This window comes from Myotis brandtii, unplaced genomic scaffold, assembly GCF_000412655.1.
Source record: "Myotis brandtii unplaced genomic scaffold, ASM41265v1 scaffold23, whole genome shotgun sequence".
Taxonomy (NCBI): domain Eukaryota; kingdom Metazoa; phylum Chordata; class Mammalia; order Chiroptera; family Vespertilionidae; genus Myotis; species Myotis brandtii.
The window spans coordinates 3,531,014-3,557,930 of NW_005358649.1; the positions used below are offsets into that span (position 1 = coordinate 3,531,014).

A 26,917-nucleotide genomic window follows, 5' to 3' on the forward strand; every position below is an offset into this window, starting at 1 on the left:
CAGGAGGCAGCCAATCAATGATTCTCTCCCATCACTGATGTTTCTATCTCTTTCTCCCTCTCCCTTCCTCTCTGAAATCAATAAAAATATATTTTAAAAAATTTTTAAAAAAACAAGTTGCAGAGTAATGTACATACTATAATTATCATTTTTGAAAAGAAAACTAAACCTTATAAAGAATGTATGCTTGGAAAAAGATGGAGAAAGTTATGAAAGTATACACCTCAGGCTGTTAGCACTTGTCAAGAGAACAGGAATGGAAGGGGGTTGAGGGAAGGTATGAACTCTTTCTTTAAATATGTGTGGATTGTTTCTCTGCAGGACAATGACTTGATTTCTTTAGCAACTAACAGCACTAAATGGAGAGACAGAAGAGGGGGAGGCAAGTAATAAATAGATGTTAAAAACATTAATCTCAATTTGTGGACCCCTTTTTGATTCAAGCAAACTTTCCTTTCAAAATTATGACATTTATGCAAAATCGTGGAAAAGTGCAATTATATAAATGAGCATTGACGGGATACTTGACAATATAAAGAAATTATGGTTCATTGATTTGAGGTACAATGATGGTAGGATAATTCTATGTATTTTTAAATTATCTTATTTCTTAGAGAGACATGCTAAAATATCGTAGTCCAAACCAATGTTGTCAGTGAAAGAGCCATCATGTCATTTTGTAGGATGAGAGAAGCACCAAAATGGAAAGATGGGGCAAAGGTAGTGGTTTAGAGGCTCAGAAGTAAAAGAGAACCCACGATGAGCAAAAAGTCAAAGAGATGACCTGTCAAATGTCATCAAATAGCAAGCCTGACCCAACCCAATGCTCAGGGAGTTGCAGGCAGTGCTGGCAGAATTGTAAAGAAGTGGACATTCACATATGATGCCGGTGGGAGTGCAAAATGCCACAACATCCTGGGAATGTAAATTGGTGGTCTCTATGGAAACAAACTTTAGCGTTTGCACATGCTGTAACCAGCTCTCCTACTTTTGGGACTGTATCCTATAGAAATAAAAAGGACTACCACGTCAGGACTTGCACTACATCATTTTGGTGATGGCAAAAATGGAATCTACTTGATCATCTACCAGTAGAGAAATAAATGGATACATTCTGGCCACTAAAGAACTGCATGCTGCTTCTATGAAGAATAAGGTAGAACCATATCTATAAACCTGAAGGGATATCCATTTTCAAATAAAAAAATAAAACAAGTTGCAGCCCAGCTGCAGTGGCTCAGTAGTTGAGTATTGACCTATGAACCAGGACGTCATGGTTTGCTTCGGGTGAGGGCACATGCCAGGGTTGTGGGCTCGATTCCCTATCACACAGGAGGCAGCCAATCAATGATTCTCTCCCATCACTGATGTTTCTATCTCTTTCTCCCTCTCCCTTCCTCTCTGAAATCAATAATATGTTCAAAAGTAAATCTCAATGCTGTTGCTTAGCTTGACAGCAATGTTGTATTTGTGGTGTGGCTCCTGATATGGTTGGTTTGTATCACGTTTGGATACTCAGTTGATTGTGAATTTCCATTCAGTTAGGAAGAGGAGCTAAAAATCTTGCTTCTAAAGAAAAGAATCCTTTGGCTTTGTTCACTAGCTGAGGGTGTCACAAGCTTGGTTCCCTAGAATGCAGGACCAAAGATGATTAGCATGTGGTATGTTTATGAGGGAGTGCTGTTGGGATAAACACCATGGAAGGCTAGGGAGTAAAGGAGAATGGGCATAAAGTTCATATTTGATTTTTTGTGACTTTGGAACAAAACATAAAAATAGTTGTGTTTGGGGGACCCATTGTAAGTCAGTTTGACTGCGGCACAGTGACTGGCAAAGAAAGATGTACTGTGAAGTCAGATTTAAAATGGCACTGGGATCAGATTATGAAAGACTAGCATATTTCACTTCTATTCAAGAATTTTTTGTGTGTTTAAGAAAGACAGTGGCCAAATAAGAAATCTACATGAAAAAACAATAACACTTCAGAACAGGACTAGGAGATTTTGAAGGTATCATATCATAGAATTATTTTAAAAGTCCCCAAAAGGAGAGGGAGAAGAAATATGGAAATTGTGTTTTTCAAACCGCTGGTCACAACCTTAATGGGTCTTGAAGTGACTTGAATGGCTTGCTATTAACATTTTTGAAAACTGAAATCAAATATAAAATATTTCAGGGCATCAACCCTGATAAACTTAAGTATCATTCTATAAATTTTTTTCTTGGGCATGTAGATATTCACACATACAAATGTGTTTGTACTCAATTGGGATGAAAATATATTTCCAACTGTGGGTGGCAGTTTAGAAATTTTAAGTCATTTTTTTTAGAGGTAAAATAAGCAGAACACATCAACTAGCAGTTAGGAAGTAAAGAAAGAGAGGCTCAAATGATGTTAGGTTTTGAAATTTGAAAAATGAAAGGATAGTAATATACTTCATCTTATTTTACATAGCACAGCCACCACTGGGACTCCATCTCTTTAGTTAATCCGCTCTGAGATGCCTGAACAAAAGTAGGATCCCGCCAAATTTACAAATCAGACTGGTATATAGGTGCCAACATGGTATCATATCAGGCCTTCCAGGAAGGCAAGTGGCCAACACAGGCCCCTCTTCCAGGACCAGACCGCAATCCAGGACATTCTTGTCCCTTTCCTGAATCATTGTTCATTCTGAGCCAGCTCTTTTTTTTCCTTTGTTTCTTTTTCTTAAACAAGAGATTGCATTTAGAACAACAGTTCCTTAAGCCATCCCCACTCTCCTCTCTCCTCTCCAGCCTTTTCCTGGGCAGCCATCTCCTTAACGCGCAGAAAGCAGGCCCTTCGGAACAGAAGACTAGAGCCCGCCCTCCTTTGAGCCACCTGCTGCTCCATCCCTTTACTAGTTCACACGATGGGCTCTCTCTTCTAGCACAGAAGGCCCTTCCATGCAGGGTAAGTTTGGTTCGTTTTTCTGTTGAAATTATCTGTATTTCCCCAGGACCTGGCACTAGGCCTAGTGCACAGAAAGCAAAACAGAATGGGTGAATGAAGGAATACATGGGAAGCCGTTCGCCCAGTTCTCTTTCCATGTCTTTATGAAGGCTTTGCTACATAAGTGGTCATCTTTCTTGTATCTGAAACTTGTAACATCTGGATCTTTCCTCTTATCATTCAAAAAGCCTGAGCAAAATTTCCATATACCCTTTACCAAAACAACAACAACAAAAAGAACAAAACTTTTCTCAAATTTTTAAGGTACTTCCTTCCTTCTTATCACAGCCAAACCTTCTGGAAAACTAGTATTTTGCTTATATTCCTTTCTCAACTCTTACATGGTTTCCCTGGTCAAACCTTTGGATCCAACTACAATTTGCAGGAAATACAGATGACAGGGGACTATATTGAAATACAGCACAGGGATGCAATCCACAAAAGGCAGACTGGCAACCTCTGCAGGACAATGACTTGATTTCTTTAGCAACTAACAGCACTAAATGGAGAGACAGAAGAGGGGGAGGCAAGTAATAAATAGATGTTAAAAACATTAATCTCAATTTGTGGACCCCTTTTTGATTCAAGCAAACTTTCAAAATCAATTTATGACATTTATGCAAAATCGTGGAAAATTGCAATTATATAAATGAGCATTAACGGGATACTTGACAATATAAAGAAATTATGGTTCATCGATTTGAGGTACAATGATAGTAGGATAATTCTATGTATTTTTAAATTATCTTATTTCTTAGAGAGACATGCTAAAATATCGTAGTCCAAACCAATGTTGTCAGTGAAAGAGCCATCATGTCATTTTGTAGGATGAGAGAAGCACCAAAATGGAAAGATGGGGCAAAGGTAGTGGTTTAGAGGCTCAGAAGTAAAAGAGAACCCACCATGAGCAAAAAGTCAAAGAGATGACCTGTCAAATGTCATCAAATAGCAAGCCTGAGACATTGGGTGTCTTAAGCTGACTTCTCAGGAGTGCCCAGCACCTGTTTGTGGTGTGATGACAGCTCCAGGTGCCACCGGGCCAGCAGTCTGCCTCTCCAACAGGAGCTGCTCAGTCACCTGCATTAGCAACTCTTATTGCCCCTGGATATTCAGCACGTATTTGAGCGCCTTCCATATGCTCAGGATATTATCCTAGCTCTGCTGCTCATTTTACTTGATACCAATTGTTCTTAACCTTATTTGGGTCATGAACTCCTTTGGGAATCCAATGAAAGGCATGGACCATTTCCCATGATAAAACGCCCATAAACACCTAGGCATAAAATTCAGCATGCCATTTATGTTATTGCATTGGAAATTTACTTCAAATATGCAGGCTATAAAACCATCTTCATGTCACAAATATAAAAGCCAGCCATGTTTTATTACACAAAAAAGGAAAATATAAATTGTATATGCAAAATAAAAATCCAAGTAATTATGTTCAAAAGTAAATCTCAATGCTGTTGCTTAGCTTGACAGCAATGTTGTATTTGTGGTGTGGCTCCTGATATGGTTGGTTTGTATCACGTTTGGATACTCAGTTGATTGTGAATTTCCTTTCAGTTAGGAAGAGGAGCTAAAAATCTTGCTTCTAAAGAAAAGAATCCTTTGGCTTTGTTCACTAGCTGAGGGTGTCACAAGCTTGGTTCTCTAGAATTCAGGACCAAAGATGATTAGCACGTGGTATGTTTATGAGGGAGTGCTGTTGGGATCAACACCATGGAAGGCTAGGGAGTAAAGGAGAATGGGCAGAGAAAGAGGTTGACTGCAAGGCCACCTCCAGGAAGGCTCTGCCACCCCAAGGGGGAGGCCCTGCAGGGTAATCCTGACTTGGGGCCAAGAGAAGTCAATTGTATTGGCCTGTCGATTAGTCCTTGGATACTGGCTGCCCCGGGAAGGATGTAGTACTCATGGGCCACTCGTGTGCTTTTCAGCAAAGGCAATTCCTGAAGAGAGCTGACAGCTAACAGCATCTTCCAGTCACACTGCCAGTGACAATCCCAGACACTGGGAAATAAGTCCTTGGTTCCTCCAGGGAGATCTATGCAACACATGACAGCCACCACTACAGCAGGCTTCTATCCTGAAATACCAGCATTTGCTAAGACTCCTGGAACTGAATTATTTTTTAAATATATATATATTATTGATTTCAGAGAAGAAGGGAGAGGGAGAGAGAAATAGAAACATCAGTGATGAGAGACAATCATCAATTGGCTGCTTCCTAAAGGTCCACCACCAGAGAATGAGCCCGCAACTTGGGCATGTGCCCTGACTGGGAATTGAACCATGACCTCCTGGTTCATAGGTCGATGCTCAACCACTGAGGCACTTTGGCTGAGCTGGAACTGAATTCTTGTCCCATCATTTTTGGTGCCCAAGTGTAGGCGGCCATCTTTGACCAGGCTTGCAAACTTTCTAATTTGACTGCAGAGAAATGGCTAGAGCTTTATCACTTCTGTCTCCAGTCTGTAGACACTTTCCAAGCACTAAACATTCGACATTAAAACCCACCTGCAATCCCCTCTCCCAGAGAGGCTGGTGAGCCAAAACAGCTTCTCAGCCTGTGTTGTAAGAGTTCCTTCTGATTCTTGAATCAAAATATTTACCTCAAACATGTATGTCAAAATGTTCCACTAAGTGAGCCAAGCTGTGTTGAAACTCTGTGGAGTCAAATATTCTGAGAGTAGCTTTTCTTTTTACTCAGAGAAAAATGAAATGTCCATTTGATAGTTACTTGCTTGGTAGCCTTTGTTTCTGGAATACCTGCAAACTTCATAAGAACTTCAAGTATTCGGCAGAAAAGAGAAAATCCTTACGTTGTTTTTCCATTCATGAACTAAGCTTCCAGAAGAGATAGTGATGTATGTCTGTAGCTCCAATGGAGTTCAGGACTCTCATGACCATGACGGATGATTATTTGGAAAATTCTTCAGTGAAACAACAAAATCTATCATGTTCTGAAGTGTTTAGATACTCCATCTATTCATAGAAGATCAATATTTTTTACTACCAAAAACTTATAAGTAAGAAAGTCTTTTTTGATGGCACGAGGATGCACATAACAGAAGAAAAACAGAGACATCGGGTTCCCTGAGAATTATCAACAGTTTCACCCAGTGCCACTCTAAAGGGAAGTAAAGAAACACCAGTGATTCTTGGTGGCTGATGACATCCTTTGACAAAGGGACCACTTCAGTTTTCTTCCTCTATTTATTTGACCATTTCCAGAGCACTTGAAGTTCTCACTAATTTTAACACCTTTTGTTTGGATACAAGGCAACCTACCTTATTGTACCAACAACAATGCTAATCATTATTGGGGATCTTACATATGCCACATATAAGTCTCTTTTATTTGTATCATCTCAATAATTCTCACGATAACCCAATAAAGTAAGTACAATAATTTCCATTTTATAGATTCCATTGTTTACAGATGAGAAAATCGATACCAAATGATGTTAAATAGTGAGCCTAAGCTCACATACCTTGCAAGTGGGGAAGCCCGGATTCAAACACACACTGCTGCCCAACCTCAGCGTCTGCCCTCTTCGCTGCACAGTGCGGCATCTTTTGGAGAGAACTGTTAGTTTGGGAGTCCGCCCAACCTTTTAAAATTGAGCCTTCCCCTCATCAAAGAATTCTACCTTGCCTGGTATGCTCTCGGGGCAACACACACAAGCTGCTTCTTTGTCTCCACAACTCAGGCTCTACAGACAGGACACGGCCACAAAGAAGCACTGGGGCTCCTCGCAGCGTGGTCAGCAACGAAAGTAGAACCAAAGGTAGCCGAGCCCTGCCTTCCTTTCATTGATGTTTCTCCATTGAAGCCAGAGCCAACACAAACAAAGTCAAATGTTTATGGTGGTAATAGCAGGGTCTTTATTTAACCTCTAGATAGGGGAGGAATGGAAGGGGGTTGAGGGAAGGTATGAACTCTTTCTTTAAATATGTGTGGATTGTTTCTCTGCAGGACAATGACTTGATTTCTTTAGCAACTAACAGCACTAAATGGAGAGACAGAAGAGGGGGAGGCAAGTAATAAATAGATGTTGGAAACATTAATCTCAATTTGTGGACCCCTTTTTGATTCAAGCAAACTTTCAAAATCAATTTATGACATTTATGCAAAATCGTGGAAAATTGCAATTATATAAATGAGCATTAACGGGATACTTGACAATATAAAGAAATTATGGTTCATCGATTTGAGGTACAATGATAGTAGGATAATTCTATGTATTTTTAAATTATCTTATTTCTTAGAGAGACATGCTGAAATATTGTAGTCCTCTGTAGCTCCAATGGAGTTGGAGTTCATCATGACCATGACGGATGATTATTTGGAAAATTCTTCAGTGAAACAACAAAATCTATCATGTTCTGAAGTGTTTAGATACTCCATCTATTCATAGAAGATCAATATTTTTTACTACCAAAAACTTATAAGTAAGAAAGTCTTTTTTGATGGCACGAGGATGCACATAACAGAAGAAAAACAGAGACATCGGGTTCCCTGAGAATTATCAACAGTTTCACCCAGTGCCACTCTAAAGGGAAGTAAAGAAACACCAGTGATTCTTGGTGGCTGATGACATCCTTTGACAAAGGGACCACTTCAGTTTTCTTCCTCTATTTCTTTGACCATTTCCAGAGCACTTGAAGTTCTCACTAATTTTAACACCTTTTGTTTGGATACAAGGCAACCTACCTTATTGTACCAACAACAATGCTAATCATTATTGGGGATCTTACATATGCCACATATAAGTCTCTTTTATTTGTATCATCTCAATAATTCTCACGATAACCCAATAAAGTAAGTACAATAATTTCCATTTTATAGATTCCATTGTTTACAGATGAGAAAATCGATACCAAATGATGTTAAATAGTGAGCCTAAGCTCACATACCTTGCAAGTGGGGAAGCCCGGATTCAAACACACACTGCTGCCCAACCTCAGCGTCTGCCCTCTTCGCTGCACAGTGCGGCATCTTTTGGAGAGAACTGTTAGTTTGGGAGTCCGCCCAACCTTTTAAAATTGAGCCTTCCCCTCATCAAAGAATTCTACCTTGCCTGGTATGCTCTCGGGGCAACACATACAAGCTGCTTCTTTGTCTCCACAACTCAGGCTCTACAGACAGGACACGGCCACAAAGAAGCACTGGGGCTCCTCGCAGCGTGGTCAGCAACGAAAGTAGAACCAAAGGTAGCCGAGCCCTGCCTTCCTTTCATTGATGTTTCTCCATTGAAGCCAGAGCCAACACAAACAAAGTCAAATGTTTATGGTGGTAATAGCAGGGTCTTTTATTTAACTTCTAGATAGGGGACCACTCTGGGTACCATAATGTGGGGATGATGACAAATACACGTTGGTTGATTATGTACACTTTATACCTCTTTGAAGCGTTAGTTAATCTTTGCTTGTCCACTTCTCCCTCACGTCTGCTCTTCTCCACTCTCTCCTGCCTCAGGAGGCTGGTCTCTACAGATCTATCGCCCAGGCTCCTTGCCGACAGGCTTCCATGGGGATGGTGGGAGGGCTGGAGGAGAGAGAGGGAGAGGTATGTCTTCCCTACTTCTTCCTGCTTTGTGCTGTGGGTCTGCCAGAGGCTGCTGCCCTCTGGGATAACACTCCTCCTCAGCGGTCTCCTCCACGGCGCCAGCACTCTTTGGACATCCCAAAGTTGCCATGGTCTTGATGCCTCACCGGTCCTGATTGGTTTCCTACACTTGTCTACATCTGTGTAAACAGTTTCTTTATTATACGCTCTGCAGTTGTGTCACTGGAGTGGAATTCTATCTTCTGCTGGAACTCTCACTGACGCAGAGTGAAAGGGAGCAGTGCTACTCTAATAAAAATGTTTGACATGTAAGAGAAAAAGAACTCTTTTTTTAAAAAAAAAGAGAGAGAGAAAGGAAATAGTCATCCAGGAAGCCTAATTTATAACCCCCTTAAAACCCATGTTTTTGAGGTTAAACCCCTGCTCTACACAAACTTCCTGGGTGATTCTCATCCATTCTTATGATTTCAAGGGTCATCTATAATCTTGTACTAAAAAATGTGGTCCTTGGACTGGCAGATTCAGCATCATCGGAGATCCTGCTAGAAATGCAGTATTTCAGGTCCACTCCAGACCTACTGAATCAGTTTCTATATTTTAAAATGCCCCCAAGTTATTTATATTCATATAAAAAAATTGAAAAACACTAGACAAATGTGATGGTTCCAAATTTTATATCTTTAGACCAGAGGCTCTCAACTGGGGATGATTTTTGCCCCTCAGGGGGCTTTTGTTAATGATTGGAGACATTTCTGTTTGTCACGACTGGAAAATGCTATTGACATCTAATGGGTAGACACCATGGAAGCTGCTAAACACCCTACAATGTACCAGACAGCCCCCTACCACAGACTTATTCAGCCCATGTCAATAGTGCCAACATTCAGAAACCCTGCTTCAGTGCCGACCCACATTTTTGACTGCCTGAGAGATACCTCTATCTTGATATGTAGAGAGAAGGCAAATCACATTGTTTTTCCAATCACCATCATCATTCCCAGACCCAAGTCAGCCTCTGAGCCTCTATCACTGCTCTCCTACACTAGAAAACTGGAAGTCATCCTGTATGCCTCCCTTTAGCTCACCCAATTGCTCATAAAATCTCCCTCCACTGAGACCACCTTCCCACACACCTCCTTCAGCCCTGCCTCATCTATGACTTTTATCTGGATGCTCTGCCTCTTGATTCTCACCAGGAGGATCCATTCCTCACAGGATACCCAAGTGACTTTCCCAAAGAGAAATGTGATCCTCATTTTCCAACCTGAAGGGTTATTTTGGTCCCCAACTCTTATGAGGCCTAAAGCCTCGTAAATTGCTTCTGCTACTCGCTCGATGGGTCACGAGCTCTTCAGTCTGCCCCCTATTCCCATTCTACTGGAACACATTTTTTGCCTTGACCCTTGGTAAGCACTCTGACTTTACAGAATAATATCTAAAAGCCTCCAATTTGACTTACAATGCTGGTGAAAATGTGATCCTCATTTTCCCAACTACTGATCCCCAATTCTTATGAGCCCTAAAGCCTCGTAAATTGCTTCTGCTACTCTCTCGATGGGTCACAAGCTCTTCAGTCTGCCCCCTATTCCCATTCTACTGGAACGCATTTTTTGCCTTGACCCCTAGTAAGCACTCTGACTTACAGAATAATATCTAAAAGCCTCCAATTTGACTTACAATACTGGTGACACAAATGGTTCTAATTTACCTTTCACTTCATCTGGCTCCACACCCAAATAAAATCTTGAAAAAATACTGCAGTATTTTACATAATATACATTACAATAATATACATTATTGCCCGGCCAGCATGGTTCAATGGTTGAGCGTTGATCTATGAACAGGAAGTCACAGTTTGATTCCCAGTCAGGGCACATGCCTGGGTTGTGGGATCAATCCCCAGTGTGGGGCTGCAGGAGACAGCTGATCGACGATTGTCTCTCATCATTGATGTTTCTATCTCTCTCTCCCTCTCCCTCCACTTTCCTCTCTGAAATCAATAGAAATATTATATATACATTATGTCATAAAATTGGTTAAATTATTTTCTTTCACTTATTTTGCAAATAGTCTTTGAATACCCTATTGTGTGCCAGGCACTGTCTGGCATAGGGGACACAGAAGAAAGCAATGAAAAGACAAAGTGTCTCCTCTCAGAAAACTCAAGTGTTGGTAGGAGAGGCAGAAATGCAAACATATCTGTCAGATGGTGATGAGTGCCACAAAGGAAAAATGAAGCAGGGATGAAGATCAAGAGCAAGGCTGGTGGGGAGGGAGGGGTTGTTTTGTGCAGGGTGCTCAGGGAAGGCCTCTCTGATAGTATTCATCAGAGAGCTAAAGCGAGTGGGAAAGCAGGCCATGGAGAAGGCTGGGGAAGAGCAGGGGAGAAGGCCTTGAGGTCCGAATGTGCTTCAGGTATCTGAGCATCTGCATTGCTGGTGGAGGGAAGTAAGCTATGGGGTGTGGGGGATGAGACCAGAGAACCAGTAGGAACTCTGATTGTATGGAGCTATTCTATTTTTGTCTATCCTAAAATTTTCCATAAATGTTGTTTTTTAAAAAAATACATCTTTATCAATTTCAGAGAGGAAGGAAAAGGGAGAGATAGAAACTTCAATGATGAGAGAGAATCATTAATCAGCTGCCTCCTGCACTCCCTCTACTGGGGATCAAGCCCGCAACACCAGGCATGTGCCCTGACCAGGACCTGAACCATGACCTCATGGTTCATGGGTTAAAAAAGCTCAATCACTGAGTCACACTGGCTGAGCCGTAAAAGTTTTTAAGATCAGCAGTTAAAATATTACTAATATTAACATTTTAATAAAGGATTACTCAAAAACTATATGATTTAAATGCATACTTTCCTAGTTCCATAACTAATCCTATATGTAAAGTTTAAGCTATATTTGATATATTTGGTAAGTGCGTAATAATAATGGACTAAAAACTATATTAGGATTTCCAAAAACTGGAAGTCTGGAATGCTAAAATATCTGACAGCAATTCTCTTGTCTACTTTTCAGACATAGTAATTTTAATCTGTATTAGAGTAGCTTTTTAGAGGGCTAAATACTTATTCCCATTAAGGCTGGCTAGATATAGTATCCCAAATGTACTTAATAAATTGTACCTTCCTTGAAGAGAAAAGGTGATGGATTGAAAAATGTTTAGCTCAACCATGCATAATTGATAGGTTCCCTAGTGCAAATAAGTGTCTAATAAATAATTAAATTTAATCTCATTATAAGAGTTTTCATAATGGGATAATTTAATTAAATGAAAGCCAAAAGGGTTTCTAAGGGTTGAAAGATGCTAATGTTGCTATATTTGGCTAATGGTCTGGGGATACTCTAGTGAAGCAAGTAATTCACATGGGTGCATGCATTATTTAATGAATCCCTCTGAGATGGAAGAAAGGACAGATCAATGATAACTTGTCATTTTATCATTGCTTACAAAGCACATTTAAACAACCCAGGATATGTTAAAGGTAGAAAACATGCAAAAAAAATGAACAATTCTTTTAAAAGACAAAGTAGCTACACTCATAATATTACACTGGAAGTTTTTATTAAAATATATATTTTTTTCTATGCACCATTATTTCTCAATTTTATCTACTACTCGAGTGAAAATAAATAAAATCTCATAAGCTGATGTACAGTCAGGTCAGATCTGGCTCTAAGTGAAAGTAATAATGGCTACAGCATGTATATCTGATACTAAAAAATTGATAGCTGAGTCATGAGGGACCCATTAACAAGCTTTTTGAGTGAGCAGAGTTTGTGCTTCAAGTCTCCCAAAGCACTTAGCCAGACTGGCGTAGTAAAATCGTAGTCTAAGTAGTTATCTGTTACAGGTGATCAGCTATGAATTAATATGAATGGTGAAAGGCATCATTCTTCTATCAGATATTATTTTTAAAAGCATCGTTTTGTGAGAGGCAAAGGTGCAAACCCCACACAATTTGAGCCAGCTGGTCTGGGCAGATTTCTTTTCCTACCAATAGCACGGCAAATAATGTGTAGACCAGACACACTTCATGTTTTAAAAAGTTAAACATACTTCAACTAGTGACTGTTCAAATTTGCATTTAGAACACCACAGAACTAACCCGTTGGCCCTCAGAGTGCTAGGTCTATATCTGGGGCAAATGGTCCAGCCCCTGAAACCTGAGTCATGGGGCTCTCCAAGTCTTGGAAGAGAGGCACCTTGTTTACAGGGAAACTCCTTGTTTTCAATCAGGGACAAGGAGATGGATGAGCAGTGGTCCCTACTTCACTCCCCACGGGTGATCAATCAATTCCTTTAATGTTGGTGCTGCAGCAATGAATTCCATTGAAACCTGGAAGAATCTCCTGCCTAGGCATTTATCATAGAAATACAGAATTGTGGAAATGAATACATATAGACATCTAGTCCCACTACTCCACTTTACAATGAGGAAACTCAAGGCCAAGAACAGCGACTTGCTCAAGGCCATCCAACTGTTTAATTGCAGAACTCGAAAATCCAGGTTTTCTGAGTGTCAGTCTAAGGTTTATTTACCACACCAACCTGCCAAAAGGAATTTTTTTAATGACGGTGATGTAATAGTCAATGTTTCTCAAAATTGATATCCATCACTGCAAGCTCAAGTGTGTGTGTGGTGGGGAGGGGCACTCTGTGGATGGAAAGTCCTAAAAGGTTGAGGAAATAAATGATGCAGCTCTTTGAAGGGCTGTTTGATGGCGACGGAGGTCAACCGTAGGTTATACAAATACAGTGAATTGGCTTTACCCAGCCCTTCACTCGGCCTCCTGCAAACTTCCCCCTTTCCTGCTAACCTTCAATGAAGACATATGGGATGCCAAAAAGGTACCTGAAACTGAACTAATGTGCTCTCGGCAGCTGCTACTGCTGCACCTGCAAAATGAACAATGGGTTGTGTTGTCCATGTGTATGCGTGTGTGCTAAGTGTGTGTGGGGGGTGAGGAGGGGGGACACGGCTGACATGGGGCAACGGGTATCCTAAGATTTGAAGAGCACTGGCATCAATATTCTAGGGACATTGGATGGTATTGAGACAAGTGATTGCCTACAACTATCAATTTTTTAAAGGAGATCAATTTTTCTGCAGTGGCCAGATACCTCCTTTTAGATATTTTTAATCTACATGTTTGGTTTCACTTAAAGTAAAGATGAAAATTCTGTATCTGGAAATGTATTATGCCATAAACACCCTTTCTTTTGAATGCTTCTGGAAAAAAAGATACTTCGCTTCGATAAGGATGCTTTCAAGTTTGATTTTGGTCTGTTTTACAAAGAAGTCCATCATCTGGTGAGCTTTCCTGGGGAAAGGAGAGATGTTTTGGACAACTTTTCTAATCCACTCTCCATCTGGAGACACGGAGGGTTTTGTTTTCTAGAACTGCTGTGTCCTCAAAAACCAGTATATTGGTTCCTGGTCCTTGGTAATGAGAATGATTTCCAGCGGCAGAATATTTGCTTCAGTTGTTTCTCAGGCATAGAAAGTGCAATGCCGAAGGCAGACTCACTGCGAATCCGGTCGTAAGTAGGGTTTTGTCTTTGGCTGTGGTTGCCAGTGCATTCTCAGGGGCAGGAACTTATATACAGACACCTACCTTTAGTAGAAACAATGCCACACAACAAATAGGATTAGTCTCACTTTACATGAAAACTCTAAACTCGGACACCTGCAGAAATGCATCCAAGATCACAAAAATAAACAGCAAAATCAGAATCTAAATTCTTTAAAAAATATATTTGAAGTATGTGCTTTTTTCCTTTACTATAAAATGCTGTCAAGTACTCTTGTTCAGAAAAGCATCATGTTTTCATATTGTTGTGATTGGGGTGGGGGATGTCTTTGCTACCAATCCAAAGTTCAGAGCTGTTACAGGACAAAACTAGGCTAACAAAAGAATTCTTAAAGACTGGATTTAAGTAGCAACAATAACATACTGTCTTAAACATTTGAAATATTTCTCCCAACAATAACAGTACAGACCAGTCTGATGTTCATTTCAATGTCCCTAGTTAGAACATGGCTCCCATTATTGTTCTTGAAACATTTTTATCTTTTATGTTCTCTGACCCATCCCATTCTAATGGAATATTATCTTAATATTATGATTTTATTCTTCAAATTTTCAAGAGAAAGCCATACTTAAATTGATTTTATTTCTTTAGGATATCCAAATAATAGTAATAATTTTCAACAAATGTCTAATATTTCATTGTTTTTCCTGTTTAGTTAACCCCATTTTGTTCACGTTGCTGACTGTATCTCGGTATATAGGATGAGTGACCCATGACAGATAAGAAAGGAACAAATGTCTCATTTGGTGTTTTTATTTAATGGGATTCAAACACACAATACTTCTAATCTATTTGAGCATATCTAATGGAATAATTTTTTCCTGTATGTCCACATTGTTTTTCATAAAAGAGTTAACAGAAAACTACAGAAGACGCTTGATTCAAAGGAACACATTCCAGAAAATGTATAAGCAAGACCTGAAAACAACTGAGTAGATACAGGTCTCGGGAGCAGGGTAGGGTCACTTTCTAGCCAGGTGAACTGTTTTTACTTTGCTCCCTTGTCTTTTGCTAATGTTTCTCTTTCTTCTGTAACTTTAGGGTGACATTAAATAACAACTTCATATATTCAGAAAAACTGCCTCCTACTTAGCAAAGTTTCAAGCTTCCTGCTACTTTCAAATATAAAACAAAAAATTTGATGAAAGTACCCAAGAGACACCCATCACCTGCTACAGGTGCTTCCTGGTTACCTCCTATTTGAGGGCCAAGGATTTTTCAATAATTGACTGTTGCCAAGGAAATGTGCTTCTCAAAAATCACAAAAGCAATCAAATTTCTGCAACTGTTACAGTCAGATCAAGATCGCTAGTTAATATATTCATTACTACAACATACTTAGGTCCTTGCAAGTCAAAATTCAGTGATTCAGATAGTAATGATGATCAATAAAGTTCAGAAAAAGTAAGCGTGCTCGTTGGTTCTAAAATTCTAACATTGCACTTCAAACGTCCTCAGATGCTTTGCCTAAGAAGAATCTTGGGTTTTCACATCCACGAACATACATCATTTATGGGATATGTATATGAAGATGTAAGTTCCCCCAAATCCAAGACTCGCTTTGATAAAACATGAAGCCCATTCAAATAAAAATGCATTAGAGACAGAACTGTTCTGACTGGGAACGTTCGCCTCACTGAGCTGGCAGAACTAGCGTCCGCCATCTTACCTGCGCCGCTGCGGAAGGCTATGTTTGCATCTGCACATTTCCCCTCTCTGTTGTGTGTGATCGATGCTAGTGCCCCTTGAACGTCCTGCCAGCCAAGGGTTTTCCTTTTTCTTTGCACAAGGTGAGATGTCTTTTGTGACATTCCGGGTGTCCGTCCTGACCCGGCCCGATGGATGGTTTCCTGTGGCCTGCCAGGTTACCGTCCTAGCCTCTTAACTCGGAGCAGTGACATCAGGCTACTGGTAGAAACCATCACCATAACTCTTAGAGAAAACCCTGTAGAAATCCAAGGAGGAAAAAAGAGCTTCCTGGGACATTCTCTACAGAGTTTCTAGAAAAATGCACATTGAAAACAATGTCTTAAAGAGGGAGAAGTTGAGAAAGCAAACAGTATAATTTTAAACAGTAGAATATAATTTGTAAAAACTATGCTAATGAATGCTCCAAATCCCCAAAAAAGTTCTTACTTTTCAATAAGCCAATGACATTTTCACATTAATTTAAAGTACTACATGTAGTGAAATGTGATTTAAAATCCCTCTTGAGGCTCTATCCCCAGTGGTGGGGGGGAGAGGAGCAGGGGGGCATGCATGACCAGCCAGTCAATGATTCTCTCTCGTCATTGATGTGTCTATCTCTCCTTCTCCCTTCCTCTCTGAGATCAATAAAAATATATTAAATAAATAAATAAATAAATATAAATTCCCCCTTGCAACACACACACAATGGGGAGAAGTATCTTCAGTGCACACCTGATGAGTGGAAAAGCTCGCCTAAGAAACTTAATATCTATAAGGACCTGATTCCTTTCCAGATTTGAATATTCTTGGACCACAGAAAGGCATCTTTCTTTAAAAGTGAGTTCTCTATTAAATCCTTAATGTATTCGTGTGTGTGCATGTGTGAGTGTGCCTGCGTGTGTGACTGTAGGTGGATGTACTTGTAGCTTTGTTGTCATGGAATCATGCCTCAGTATTCTAACAAGCATGCATTTGGAATAGGCGGAGAGGGCGATGTTCCAGGGATCCAGGAGGCCGGCCAGCATTGAGATAAGGCCCTGCAAACGACAGGCAAAGAACCCGGAGGAGAAGCTCTGAGATATTCTCAGCTTCAGGCTGGATGTCCAACGGCCTGAGAGGGCAGAAAAGGTGAGAAGGTCCTGATTCAAGACATATAATCCTCCCAAGGCTGAATCTGATATGATACAACTTCATATTTATTTTCGCTGGGATGTTTTGCAGGATTAGGGCAGTGAGAGAGACTAAGGAAGGAAATATGATATTATTCGTGCTAGTAGATATTTTATAATGGTGAATAAAAACAAGAGTATGCACTTATAAGTTAATCAAATACTTCAGTCTGGCTTAAATTGCTGTAGGTAATTTTATTATTTAATCACAGGATGCACAACATAGCTCTTAATAATGTGCTTTTGTAACTTCTAAGAAAATGTTCAATTGCGATCTGTTCCTTTGCACAGGAAGACATCAACAAGAGAAGTAGAATTATCATTTATAGGTGATGCATCCTCAGGTTGTAAGAGCTCAACAAGCAGAGGAACCACAAGTGGATGGCGGGACAGTAGATGTACAAGATGTATTTGATGTACCATTTGCCAAGGAATCATGCCAAGTAAGTGTCACTAGAGTTCAGAGGGAGAAAGAGTGGGGGCGGGGGGTCTGGTGAGGATGAGGTGTTCAGGAAATCACGCCCCGACCCGGTCTAGAAGGAGGCGGCTTTTACAGAGCACTAGGCTGCTGCCTTGCTTTGGAGAGGGACAGCTGACATCTTGATTGGAGGATGAGGTGTGCAGGAAATCACCAATAAGGGACAATACAGAGATACACCCTGACCTGGTCTAGGAGGAGGCGGCTCTTACAGAGCACTAGGCTTCTGCCTTGCTTTGGAGAGGGACAGCTGACATCTTGATTGGGTTCTTTGTCCTTTCTAGAATCCCCCTCCTATTATTTAAACAACCAGGTTTGCAAGATAGAGATCTCAAAGCTTCATAATATATCAATAACTTACCATTTTGCTTTATAAATGAAAAATAGATTCCCAAATCTAAGCTCCTTTAGTATTGCAGTGGTGGAACTCTGAATTATTAGTTGCTGGATGGTTTGTTTGTTTGTTTTTTCTAAAATAAAGAATTGTTTTTGAGAAAATGACTTTTTGGGTACCACTGAAAATTTTGTCCTACTTAAAACACAGAATTTACACATTAACCCTGAAGATTCCTAAAGGAGAAAAGAAAAAAAAAACACACAAAACAAACAAACAAAAAATACAGGAAGAAGACTCAAGATGAGAAATCTGAAGCCATGACCTAAAAATTGCATGAAATGGAATGTTGTGTAATAGAATAAATCAGGATTACAACTGGCGAGACTCATGCGATTCCTAACAGAATATTAAGCTGGTTGGCTTTGAACTACTCTTTCCTTTCCTTCTTCAGTGTGGCTGACGTAAACTTAGATGTGGTTTTGGGGCTATGATTTTTGTCCTCTCGAAACATTGTGATTTGGGTTTTTGTTGTTGTTTTTCTTTTTGCCGATCTCTTGTTGGATATTGAAGTTGGCCTTGATGTTGCTCAGATGGGAGTTTCCAGGAGGCTGGCCCTGCTGAACTACAGGCTTGTGGCTGCTTTCCTTCCTGCATTGTTTGCTTAGCTTATTCTATAGTCTCCCCTGCTGTTTCGTGACCTGGGTGCAGTTTTGTTTCATGGGTTTTCTTTTTAAATGATAAAGATTAAGAACAAGAGAGCATAAATTTCCCAGGCACCAAAACGGACATAGACATAAACAGGCCTGGGACATTTAAGAAGACACCTCCACTCAGAGCAACTGAGTACAGTCCGAATGGTCTGTATTCCTCTCCTTGCCTCATTGAAGGCTGCTGAATAAATCACATATTTCTCTCACCTTGTTGTGGGCCAAGAATGTGTCTCCTTTTATACCTTATAAAATGGCTAGCCCCCGCCCCCCAACCCCAATTATTATTTCCTCTGACTTTATTTTTTCTTGCTCGCTATCATAGTCCTCTGCAGCACATGTGTGGGTAAATAGGATGCCAGGTGAAGTTCAACGTATTTGCTGAAAACAAAAAAGCAGAAAAACACCCCGGGACCGGGGAAACCTAGTGTATCTCAAAGCTTGTTAGAGCTGGAGTAGTAATATAATTTATACTTTCATAAAAGAGTCTTGTGGTGAGTCTGTATTGGCTTGTGACCATGTTTCCATTGCATGAATCAGTTGAGATAGGAGAGCACATTTTTGGTGCAGAGGAGAATGTACCACTGACTGATGGACTGAAATGAATTGTCCAGAAAAGGCTTTGTTTAATGAGGGTTTTTTGGAAGGGGGGTATCACAGTGAGGTGTGCATAAACATTTATTACAAGGGAGAGGGTGTTAATAAAATGTATTTAATACAACATCAGTTGCTGCTCTAAAACATTAATGCCAACCTATATTATTGTGTTTCAATGATACATTAAAAAAAAACCCCACAAAACAACGAATAAAATGCCAGAATAAGATTGATGCAATACTCACAAAAACTAAAACTCTCTCATGAATTTAAAACATACAGGACTTCCTTTGTATAGAAAAAAAATAGTAATACAAACAATTACATGAATAAAATCAATCTTTCAGGTTTAACTTCCAAATGCCCACTTTTATCTGAATGTGGAAAAAAAAAGCTGGTAGAAATTCTCTCTCTCTACAGAATAACATAAAATACACAAACTTTCCTAGAACAAGATCCTGCTGTAGCCAATTCTACCCCACTGGCTCGTCTAGTTACCTCAATCTGAATAAGAAACGCTGTTAAATTTAACAAAGAACATCTGGTTTTCATTTGAGGTACATTCAAGTGTTCATTAAAGTGTCCTAACTGCTCTTTTCTTTTTCTATTTCACAATGGCTTTCCTTTCTAATACCATTGCAAGTTCAGCACGGGACTTAAAAAGCCTCAGCGTCACTGTGGCATTTCCTTTGAAAAATGCCAGGAGAAACCGGGAGAAAGCTGAAATCCCTAAGTTTAATAACATTTTACTACCATTCACCTTTTCCATACTTCCTAGGGGTGTTTATTTTCTACAATTATTCAACTAGACTTCACTGAGCCCGAATGCCCCAGGGGCCCTCGGTCCTGTCTGCAGGGAGGCCCAGGAAAACTGAGCTTGAAAGTGAGTTATTGGTATTAGCCCCTTTGATGGAAGGATTTGGTCACCTTCTATAGGAGGGAAAATCAGTTCAAAATAGTTCCAGTGGAATGCCTCAGACAGCTTCGTTCTGCCAGACTCATTTGCATATATAATTTATCCTGAATGTCAAAGTCATCATTTTTCAAACATTTCCTTTGTTTTCTTGAAAGTGTAAGCTCATTGAAATTAACAAATAAACTTGGACACGTATTTCCTTGAAGGAAAATAATTTTTAGATTTATAAGGCATATCTGACAGATTTTCCTCCATAAATTGCATCTAACTACAACCAATGCCATTTTCATTTTAGTAAATGATTAGAGATATTTAATCACCCAAGTACACATTTAAGTTGATTTGAAAAAGAAAAAAATATTTTTAAGCACACTTAAAAATGAAGCAGCCAGACATGGAGAAGCCAGACGGTAAGAACAGAATCCTCGTCAGTGCAGTCCAAAGCTACCTGTCCCTTTAAGACCAAGCCCAAAAGGTACAGTGGGAGAAGATAAGAAACAACCAAACGCCAGACAATTAGAAATAAACTGGAAGAGAAGAGGAAGCTGAAGCAAAACCCGCAGAGCCTAAGAACATGGGACGAGAGCACTTGGCTTTAACTATGTGGGTAAGGCCTTTGCAGATCAAGGTAGACACCCCCAAATGTCTAGGACATAAGAGGAAATTTTCTGTCTAGCTTTGATAGTTATGATAGCTTAGAATGTGATATCTAACTAGTCCTCTCACTAGTATTAACTCAGATACTAGACAGGAAATCTATTCATTCCTATTGGTTATGTATGTGTCATGTTCTCAGTCCTCTCTGTTAAGTGCAAAGGGAAAAAGAAAGGCAGAGGGCCGCGTCGGGGTGCAGAAGAAGATGGCGGTCTCCACAGGAGTTAAAGTTCCTCGTAATTTTCGCTTGTTGGAAGAACTTGAAGAAGGACAAAAAGGAGTAGGCGATGGTACGGTTAGCTGGGGCCTTGAAGATGATGAAGATATGACACTTACAAGGTGGACAGGCATGATTATTGGGCCACCAAGGACAAATTATGAAAACAGAATACATAGCCTGAAAGTAGAATGTGGGCCTAAATACCCAGAAGCTCCTCCGTCAGTTAGACTTGTAACCAAAATTAATATGAATGGAATAAATAATTCCAGTGGAATGGTAGATGCACGGAGCATACCAGTATTAGCAAAATGGCAAAATTCATATAGCATTAAAGTTGTACTTCAAGAACTAAGACGTCTAATGATGTCCAAAGAAAATATGAAGCTTCCACAGCCACCAGAAGGACAAACATACAACAATTAATTTTAGTGGATCTCAAACTTGTCTTAAATCAACAATCTTCTACTCATGTTAATGTCTTGATTAAATATCACAATGCAAAATACCCACACATTAAGTAAAAGAATGCCAGCTGGTACCAAAAGGTACAGTGGGAGAAGATAAGAAACAACCAAACGCCAGACAATTAGAAATAAACTGGAAGAGAAGAGGAAGCTGAAGCAAAACCCGCAGAACCTAAGAACATGGGACGAGAGAACTTGGCTTTGACTACATGGGTAAGGTCTTTGCAGATCAAGGTAGACACCCCCAAATGTCTAAGACATAAGAGGAAATTTTCAGACTAGCTTTGATAGTTATGCTAGCTTAGAATGTGATATCTAAATAGTCCTCTCACTAGTATTAACTCAGATACTAGACAAGAAATCTATTCATTCCTGTTGGTTGTGTATGTGTCATGTTCTCAGTCCTCTCTGTTAAGTGCAAAGAGAAAAAGAAAGGCAGGGAAGAATAATCTCCTATCTCTCTTCCTCTGAACTTTATAATCATTCAGTGAGCATCTTTCTCACTTGACTCCCTACAGTGGTTCTCAACCTTCTGGCCCTTTAAATACAGTTCCTCATGTTGTGACCCAACCATAAAATTATTTTCGTTGCTACTTCATAACTGTAATGTTGCTACTGTTATAAATTGTAATGTAAATATCTGATATGCAGGATGGTCTTAGGCGATGATTAGAGATATTTAATCACCCAAGTACACATTTAAGTTGATTTGAAAAAGAAAAAAATATTTTTAAGCACACTTAAAAATGTTGATAAATATATCATTGAAATAAAAAATCTTTGTATTTTAGATAATTTAGGTCAAATTAAAATAATATTCTACATTGGTAAGCACCTGATAATAACAGAAATGTTGAGTTATCTTGTGACTGAAAAAGCAGCACAGACCTCTTGATCCCAGTACTTTCTTTCACTTCCCTTTTCCACCACCCTGATCGGGTCCACAAGCCTAGACTAGCAATTCCTGAAGTCACTCTTCTGTGGATGACTAATTCCAAGGACACTCTATAACAATAAAAGCATAATATGTATGCAGAACAACCATCAGAACGACCATGCTATGACACCCACTGGCACAAGACCAGCCAAGGCAGGTGTGATGTGATTGGTTAGAGGGCCCCACCATTGCTCCATGATCACCCCACAGAGAGAGGCCCAGGCCACTGACCAGCAGCGTGATCAATCGGGGGGGGGGGGGTTCTGTGGTTGCCCCAAAGAGGGTGACCCAGGCCACCAACCAGCAGGCTGCGGTGGGTGGATGGGGTCTCTCTCTGCGGGGCGATCAATCGTGGGGCTCCCAGACTGTGAGAGGGCACAGGCCAGGCTGAGGTACCCCCACAGCCTGAGTGCATGAATTTTGTACACCAGGCCTCTAGTTTGAAGATATTACTGTCAACCTCAACACCCCACACCCTCCCAAAAAGGTCCCAGGGTTAGAAAAGTGTAGGAAACACAGGGTTAAGCATAATTAAATAGGTGTCTTTACTGAGGAAGTGCTTAAGGCCTTTTAAATATGTTAATCTGCATTGTGCTTCCCCAAGAACACATAATATAACTTATTTAACCACAAGTCTTTTCTTTTGGGGAAATTCAGGACTACTGAATAGATTCTGCAGGGTATCCACCTCATTCCCATCTCCAAAAGCACTCCACACATTTCTACCATATTGTTTGTCCAAAGGTATTATTGTGTATATATTGCCCATCTAATCACAACTTTCAGAGGCTCCTCTAATACTTTATGAAGTCTAAATTTGGCAACCTGTCAAGATAAGACCCTTCCATTCAACTAGTCTGATCTACTCATATTTCCTAGATGGTCCCAGCCTCCACATATATCTCTCTTCCTCTGAACTTTATAATCATTCAGTGAGCATCTTTCTCACTTGACTCCCTACAGTGGTTCTCAACCTTCTGGCCCTTTAAATACAGTTCCTCTGGGTGCTATTTACATTGCATGGAGTATAATTCTAACTACTCCACTAGTCTCAGTTTTATAACAGACACAGATTCTTCTTGCATGGATCTTACCTTCAACTAGAAAGAGAGGCATAAAACAAAAAAGGGAAAAGCCTAGTGCATTTTATGGTGGTCAGTACAACAGAAACAATAGTTCCCTGCCGGAACTTAAAAGCTGCAATTTAAGTGGGAAATGGAGACAAAGGCAAGTAAAGTTTCACCAAGAAAGTGCCATGCTAGCAAGGATCAGAAACAGGAAAGGGAACACGCCATGGGGATGTTTAAGAGAAAGAATATTCTAGAAAATGGCAATAGCAAATGCAAAGACCCCAGTTGGACGTGTGCTCAGTGGATCTGGAGAACCACAGAGAAGCCAGCATGGTTGAAGCAGAGTTAGTGAGAAAAGAGAGAAAGAGTTCATGTTGGCAAGGAACATGGCGGCCAGATCATTCAGTGCTTTGAAGGCCATTAGTTGTTGCCCTGAGTGAGGTGAGAAGCCATGGAGAGTTCTGAACAGAGGAAGCACAATATTGGATTTGCAATAAAATAAAAAATATTAAAAAAATAAAAAATAAATAAATGTTTTAAAAAAAAAGCTGCAATTTAAATGGGAAATGGAGACAAAGGCAAGTAAAGTTTCACTAAGAAAGTGCCATGCTAGCAAGGATCAGAAACAGGAAAGGGAACACGCCATGGGGATGTTTAAGAGAAAGAATATTCTAGAAAATGGCAATAGCAAATGCAAAGACCCCAGTTGGACGTGTGCTCAGTGGATCTGGAGAACCACAGAGAAGCCAGCATGGTTGAAGCAGAGTTAGTGAGAAAAGAGAGAAAGAGTTCATGTTGGCAAGGAACATGGCGGCCAGATCATTCAGTGCTTTGAAGGCCATTAGCTGTTGCTCCAAGTGAGGTGAGAAGCCATGGAGGGTTCTGAACAGAGGAAGCACAATATTGGATTTGCACTGTAAGGGGGATACTTCTGGCTGTAGAGAATGGAACAAAGCAGGGGGGAGCAGGGAGTTCAGAGGCTGTGTCAGTAACCCAACTGGGGACTGGTGGTAGCTTGTGGTTGTAGCGGAGGAGCTATTGAGAAGTGGTCAGTTCTGGGTATGTTTTCTAGGCAGACCGCTCAGATTTTGCTAATGGATGAGATATGGCGTATGAAGGGAAAAACAAAATCAAGGATAACTCCAAGCTTGGGGGTCTAAGCAAATGAAGGATGGAGTTGCCATTAAATGTATATTCAAATATTTACATGCCTATGACTCACTCCTAATAATATTAATAATTTTCTAGATATTTTAGTTGCAAGTTGAAACTTGAGAAATGACATGTTTAGCACCTAGCACATAAGGTCACACATGTAGGTATGCCAATGCTCACTTAATTACAGTAATGAAATATGTGTAAGTAATAAAGCATTTTAGTGTTCTGTAAACCTGTCTCTCAAAGGACATTCTTTGCATATTACCTTGATGATAAGAGAATTTTTGCAGAAGGAAAAGTTTTATAAGCAATGGCATTAATTTAACCTGAAAAGCTGTTCACATATGGTTCTCTTGGTGAAAAACAAGTGTAATAACACAGACTTTTTACACAAAGAAAAAAAAATTCGAGTTTACTTAGAAAGTTGAAGAAGTTTGCCAAGGAAACAAGTTCTTCAGAAGTATGGCTACCTTACCTCACTAAGAGTGTCATACATTTTAACTGTGAAATTGTTCAGCTTCTAACTAAATACAGATAGATGTGAGATAGTATTGATTGTTAGGGATAAATCAATGGACCAGCAGTAAGACACAGAGAAAAACGGTTTGGCTATCGAAAGGTTTTGCTAAATTGGCATACTAAAATAAAAGAGTTGAGTGTAATTTCTAGCAAAAGTATATGTGCAATTAAAAGCCTAAATATACTTAAAGAGACAATCCAAGTTTCCTTAAAGAAATTTTACCAAAGCAAGTGCCATTTAAGTAAAAATTGCTTGTAAGTACATACACACATATACATAATTACTCAATAGTACACACACACACAGACACTACACATGCCCATGCAGTTTCCCTTTCATAGACTCATTAAAAATTTCACAGTTCTGAAACTGTGGCAAATGCATCTTGCAAGTAAGCAAAGTCAATTTCTCCAGATTTTTGCTTCTTATCTATCCAATTCCTATCATTCAAGGATTGGGAAGCCTTAGATTTTCCAACCCACAGTGGTTCTTCTGTGAGCTCACTCTCTTTATATAATTTCATTTACATGATCCATAATCACAGCTGCCCATGACATCTCTTCTCATAGCAATACTATACTTCTAACAGGCCTTTATTGTTTGTCATTTCAGTGCAACCCAAATAAATTGTGAGCATTTTGAGGGCAGAGTACATGTGTCTTCTTTTTTAGCAGCTGATAGGTAGTGGTCTAGGGCCATTATGATGCTTTATTGAACACATAAATTGCTTCAGAAATAAAATTGATAAATATAGATTCATTGTCTTCCTTTTAATTATTAAAATTATCTATCTATATATATAGAAGGATAATATGCAAAGTGTCCCCTCAGGAGTTCGACTAGGAGTTCGATTGCTCGCTATGATGTGCACTGACCACCAGGGGGTAGTGCGGAACAAAGGAAGGCTCTGGCCAGCAGCTGGCAGCCAGGGAAGGGAGGCCCCGGCTGGCAGTCAGAAGGCCCCGATCAGCCCTGATCGCCAGCCACCCCTAGGGACCCTGCCTGTGCACAAATTTCGTGCACCAGGCCTCTAGTTGGAATATAAGCTTAATAAAAAGTCATCCTTAAAATAAAGGTTTTATCTTGGGGATAAAGCCACATCTGGAAATGATCCAATCACTTAAATAAGAATTCTGAAAGAAAAATAAAAGCTATTAAGTTAAACCAGAAGATTGCTTAGACTCTTCTACTTTTTCCTAACCATGTTTATGATGTTTTCCATGCTGCTTAAATCTCAAATATATATATAACTATATATAACTGTAATTTAAAAGAATGTATTTAGTGTTATCCCAGAAAGGGGATCTACTCAAGTCCAAGAAGAGGTTCTATAGTCTTTGCCTTGAGCATCAGCCCCTAAGGAAATCTCCTGACCCAGGGCTTCTCTCAGCAATGTGCAACCCACTCCAACAATGTGTGGATTCAGATACATCAGGAGTCTAAAGCTGTGGTTGGTAATGCCAGCTTTAGTGCTGTCTCTCCACTCCACTGTTAGCAGTTTCCACTGCATGTGATGGAATTTCAAATATCTAAATATATAAATGTATTTCTCCCACATCACCAAGATCATTTGAACACTAGTCCTCTAAGTCTTGTGCTACATATTTTCAAGAGTACTGACATTTAATGAAGCATTTTTTTCAAACTGAAGAACAATAAACTTGTAGAGCCATAGGAATGTTGGCAAAACAATGGAACACCTGAATATTCCAAGTCTTGACAACAAAACCTAAGCATTTTACATGAAGTGAGAGAATGCCCATGAGGACAGCTTACAAACTATTAAACTCTAGGGAAATGTAAGATCCAATGACATAGTCCACAGACTACCCACTGCAAGGTTTACATTCC

General features: G+C 39.8%; 1 protein-coding gene and 1 pseudogene across 10 annotated transcripts in view; one reads left to right on the top strand and one right to left on the bottom strand.

The window, feature by feature from the left end:
- The window catches only part of EYA1 (EYA transcriptional coactivator and phosphatase 1), a 288,535-nt gene that overhangs the window by 184,187 nt on the left and 77,431 nt on the right, over positions 1-26,917 (bottom strand). The gene's annotated exons all lie outside the window — the stretch shown is intronic.
- On the top strand, positions 20,879-21,449 carry LOC102240430 (annotated as a pseudogene). The gene has a single exon (XR_001362160.1). The product of XR_001362160.1 is annotated as a ubiquitin-conjugating enzyme E2 variant 2 pseudogene (transcript).